Source organism: Lolium perenne, chromosome 4, assembly GCF_019359855.2.
Source record: "Lolium perenne isolate Kyuss_39 chromosome 4, Kyuss_2.0, whole genome shotgun sequence".
Lineage (NCBI taxonomy): Eukaryota > Viridiplantae > Streptophyta > Magnoliopsida > Poales > Poaceae > Lolium > Lolium perenne.
The window spans coordinates 199578409-199583610 of NC_067247.2; the positions used below are offsets into that span (position 1 = coordinate 199578409).

The 5202-nt window shown below is 40.7% G+C and overlaps 1 long non-coding RNA gene across 1 annotated transcript; it reads right to left on the bottom strand.

The window, feature by feature from the left end:
• On the bottom strand, positions 1–3293 carry LOC127295185 (uncharacterized). Its single transcript, XR_007847597.2, has 5 exons — positions 2395–3293; positions 2209–2305; positions 1967–2121; positions 1009–1084; positions 1–842 (listed from the first exon to the last, which is right to left on the bottom strand). It is a non-coding gene; the product is annotated as an uncharacterized lncRNA (long non-coding RNA).
• Between the last annotated feature and the right edge of the window lie 1909 nt (positions 3294–5202).

Consider the following 5202-nt stretch of genomic DNA (forward strand, 5'->3'; position numbering starts at 1 on the left):
GAAGACAACCATCTAGCTACTGCTATGGACCCATAGTCCAGGGGTAGACTACTCACACATCACACCGGAGGCGACCATGGCGGCGTAGAGTCCTCCGGGAGATGATTCCCCTCTCCGGCAGGGTGCCGGAGGCGATCTCCTGGATCCCCCGAGATGGGATCGGCGTTGGCGGCATCTCTGGAAGGTTTTCCGTATCGTGGCTCTCGGTACTGGGGGTTTCGTCACGGAGGCTTTAAGTAGGCGGAAGGGTAGGTCAAGAGGCGGCGCGAGGGGCCCAGACCATAGGGCCGCGCGGCCAGGGCAGGGGCCGCACCGCCCTATGCTCTGGCTGCCTCGTGGCCCCTCTTCGTTTCGTCTTCGGACTTCTGGAAGCTTCGTGGAAAAATAGGCCCCTGGGCGTTGATTTCGTCCAATTCCGAGAATATTTCCTTACTAGGATTTCTGAAACCAAAAACAGCAGAAAACAGCAACTGGCACTTCGGCATCTTGTTAATAGGTTAGTTCCAGAAAATGCACGAATATGACATAAAGTGTGCATAAAACATGTAGATAACATCAATAATGTGGCATGGAACATAAGAAATTATTGATACGTTGGAGACGTATCAGCAAGTATGTAAAGAAACAAAGTAATCGAAAACCCAAGGAACTCAAGGAGCCAAGAGACCAAAGGATGGCAAGATCTCAATCAAGAACATAGAGAACGATGGATCAAAGTAAATGTCTTGCCTTGGCTTATTTGTCCCTGTAATTCTTCAACTCTATCAATATAAGAATCCCAACAATATAAATAAAATCCTTGTCCAATTCCACTTCTTCTTCTTCTCCGGAATTGTTCGCATCTAGCGCCGGAAAATATAAAAGGAACACAATCAATCACATTGCATCAACAAGACAACATTCAACAATCAACAACTAACCATGCAGCCAAGGTATAACATACTAAGGACTTATAGATACCACAAAACAACTTCAAGAGTTTTAATTTAGAAAACCCCATTTATTTACCTAGTAGAGGTATGAGTGCATCACAACTTAGCAATTGCCTCTCTCGGTTATCACCATGGTATAAACCAAACATCCCCTGGTAGATAACATCATAAAGAGGACAAGAGCATTAGTTTGGCATCAAACACATTCACAGTACATTTTCAAACATTTTGGGAAAAGTAGAAAACAGTTTTCCTAACTTAGTTGTCTCACACAACACAACATCCAAAATAGGAAGCAAACCATATTCCACATCATTTGAAAACTTAAGCAAAACAATAGGGCTAATGTTAAGTTGCAGAGGTTTTGTTTTGCAAGCATAAAACAAAGGTTGTCCATTTCTAATAAAAAGAGTTGGTCAAGGGTTTTAAATAAACCAACAAGTTTTGGTCCAACAATGCATGTCACACATATACCTTACTAACAGTAACGAATATGCATGAACAGAGACTAATAATATTTTTCCTAGATGGCCAGTACTAATACAAGACTAACCCAGTTGGAATCACCCAAAAATATTAAACCTACAATTTTAGGAATTTCTTTGAATCTGACTGTATAGAAAACAAGATCTGTAAGCCATAAATCATAGAAACATCCTAAAAATATGAGACCATTGGAATTTGAAAGATATTTAAACATAGATGCACACACAATTGGATTTGGGTTCAAATTATTTTTGAAACTCTCACAAATAGATTGACAAAGACTGCATGTCTATACCATTTGCTTTATCTCTGGAGTTACAGAACAGATAAATGTTTGAAACTTGTTTGAGAAGATTAAGAAAACATTCAGTAGTCGTACAGAACTGGAATCACTCAATTTGGTTCAAATATGGATTTTTGGTGATTTAAAAGCTAACAGCCATGTCTGCAGAACACACAGAACAAGTTTAATTCACCACAAATCGTACATCAATCACAAAAATATGAGGTCAGCTGCATCGGAAAGATATTGAAAAGCTGGTTCTTACCCAATTTGTTTCATTCAAAAATTCATTCCCAAGATCCTGGTTTAATTCGACAAAGTCAGATCTGACCAGATCTTGACCTGTGAACCATTTCAGTTTCAGGAGGTCAATCGAAGTGAAACCACCGCCAAAATGAAGCTATTGAAGAGGGCTTTCACCTACAGTTGAGTTTGCTCAAAAAGGTTTCGTAAAACGGAACAAAACTAACAAACAGTGAATCTACATGTTTACAGAACTTTATTTACCACGGACAATACGTAACGAATTTGAGGATGAGACCAATGCCAAGTTGTAGATCTTTTCCGTATCTATCTGCGGAACTTTGAATCACTCGATTTGGATCTGCGCACGAGATTTGGTGGATTTTACAAGTTCGTATCAGAATCTGAAACAGCAAGATAGCAGAAATTACTGCAAGGATTTGGACGAACTTTGCTCAAGAACTTCAGATCTGAGGATAGCTCAAGCTTCTGCATGCTTGGACCAACATGCACCTGCATCAAGATCCAATCTTAGCAATGGAGGAAGGGGAAGAGGAGAGAAAACCATCTAGGGTTGGGGAGAAGAAGGAGAGGGAGGCTCTCATGGTGAGGAGGAGCTTGAGGGAGGAGGGAGCTTCATCTTGGAGTTCTTTCCATGGCCATGGCCGGCCATGGGAGCTAGGTGGAGCTGCATTTTCGTGGGGGGAGTAGGAGAAGAGTGTGAGGGAGTAGATAAGGTGGAGGAGTGAGTGGAGAGAAGAAAAATGAGAGCAAGAGGAGTGGAGGTGGCCGGCCAAGGGCCATTTATAGAGGGAGAGGGGGTTGGCTGCCTCCTTTTTGATTGGCTAGGATGGGTGGCTGCCCATTTAATTGTTGGGGTAGTTGAGAGGCAAGTCTTGCAAGAGAAGAAAGTGAGGAGGAAAGTGGCTGGCCGAAATTGCCATGCCAACATAATTGGCCGGCTCCATTCTTGCCAAATACAAGTGAACAATGTGAGGGAGAGGCACAACATCCATGTGAATAGATATGTGCATGATATTGAGGAGAAAATGTCAAAGAGTGACTTTGATGATGATAAAAATAGGAGTAGATACATATAGATAAAAAAGGAGTATGAAGGTGACATGTGCCATGAGAATAATCTCCACCACTTTGGTTGAGACCAACTTATGATGAAGATAGTTCCCAAGGTATATTTGATGATTAGTAGCTTTTATAAGAATTCAATTTTGGAAGGATTGGGATTGACCACATGCAACAATGCGTGAGCAGGTCAAGGTATATGGGATGGTGATGGGGGTTTAGACAATTATAGAGCAAGACTAAGAGACATGGTGAGTGAAGTAACCATGTACTCACAAGGATGAATATGGTGGCAGAAATCACCAATTCATGAGGTCAGGGTGATGATGGAAAATAATAGAGGATTGAGATGGGTATGATGAGATATAACTTGTTCTTCAAATAAGAGGTAAATTGGGAGTGATTTTGAAAATATCAAATGATCATCCATTTGATCAAAAATTGGAGGATGGAGGGGATACAATGTGGTGGATCAGAGATGTGCATAAGATGTGCAAGAGTTGCCATTTGAAAAAGAGTTTAATTGAAAGGTATGGGACACACCTCAATTGTCTAGAGACAATTGGGAAAGAACCCAAGTGGAAATGGAATTTGAAAAGGTTGAGAGAAAACTAGTTGGAACATAGGAGTTCAAAATATTCTACTTGCTTTCTCAAGTTAGGTAGAGTTTTTCTCAAATGTAAAATAATCAAGAGGGAAACAAGAAATGGTATAGGTACCATAAACAAGCTTTTTGTTAAAACAAAGCAAAATAGAAATAATGTTTTATAAATCAATACTTGGTAGAAATGGGATGAAAAACAAAACCCATTTCAGTTCCTTGTTTTCTTTGAAGAGAAATCTTGGAAAGTTTTAATAAAACTAGAAGTAGTTTTGTGATCAAAACTAGAGAAGGAAAACTGTAGGATTTTTGAGGAGGGAAACTAATTTAGGGAGGAGTGTTCTCAAGGGTAGATGGTGGCTACAAAATGTATCCATCATTCCCACTCTTGGTTTTGTGAAGATTAAACTTGAATAAAAACAAGAGGTAAAAGTGAAGGAAGTGATCTAGAGTTGAATCATTGGATAGGGTATAAGATCAAGTTGAATATATGTGATGCAAGGGTAGAATGAGACATGCAGGATGTGGAAATTATAGAGGGAGATGCACAGATGAGATCCATGCATTGAGATCACAAAGTTGTGAATTAAGGATGATTGAGCTATCTTGTACCACAAAGAGAAAATCAAGATGGCACACCCATGTTGTCATCAGGAGAGAGGTTTGATGTAGTAAGAAGGAAAACAATTCTTCCTAAGCCACACATGTGTTTTATTTGGTGAGTTGCTTGTTTAACCACTAGGGGTGTCGTTCTATGAGGTAGCTCAAGACAAAATTCAACAAGCAAATCAAGACAATTCATCTACCAACAGATCAAGGCAATTCATCATAGCAAACAGATCAAGGCAATTCTCCTTAATTAGTCTATAGAAAAAGTTTTTGTTCCCCCTGATTTTTGAAATAAGGACAACTAATCAAGGTTGAAAAAGTTGGGGTGTTACATTCATCTGGCTGGAGGTTGCAGTGCAAAATTTTAGGGTATTGATTATGAAGATACTTCTGGTATGCTGTGTAGACGCAGTTTTTCCTCATGAATGGAACCAATGTGCCATCAGGAGCTTTGGATTCACGCTTCTTCAGGTTGGCAATGATCGGGTAATTGAGTCCGAGGAACAGAGAGTGGTCGCCGAGGCTGTTAACCTGCCTCCAATGAAAGTCCCCTGCACGTGCTGCAACGAACAGAGATATGGCATCCTGCTCAAAGACATAGGTGGCAACAGGAGGATACTGCCGTAGCTGAAGCCCATTAGCAGCAGAGGGAATGTCAGGAGGTACTTCAGCATTGGCAATCCCAATGTTGTTTACTGTAAGGATGATCATCAATCGCTTGCCATCAGCAGTTGGAGCGAGGAACCACGCGTACTGCTGATCATCCACCACCGGTGGCGGATTACGAACAGGGACATCGGGTTTTCTGCAATATTAGAAATGGAGACGAATAGGGTGTTACTGGCAACCATATTCAAACAGCAGCACTGTTCATTGTTCATGCTCACAGTATAAATACGACTATGTAAGCTAAGGACATTGGTCATTCATGTGTTCAAATCGAGTGTCCAATATATCAGTTATAT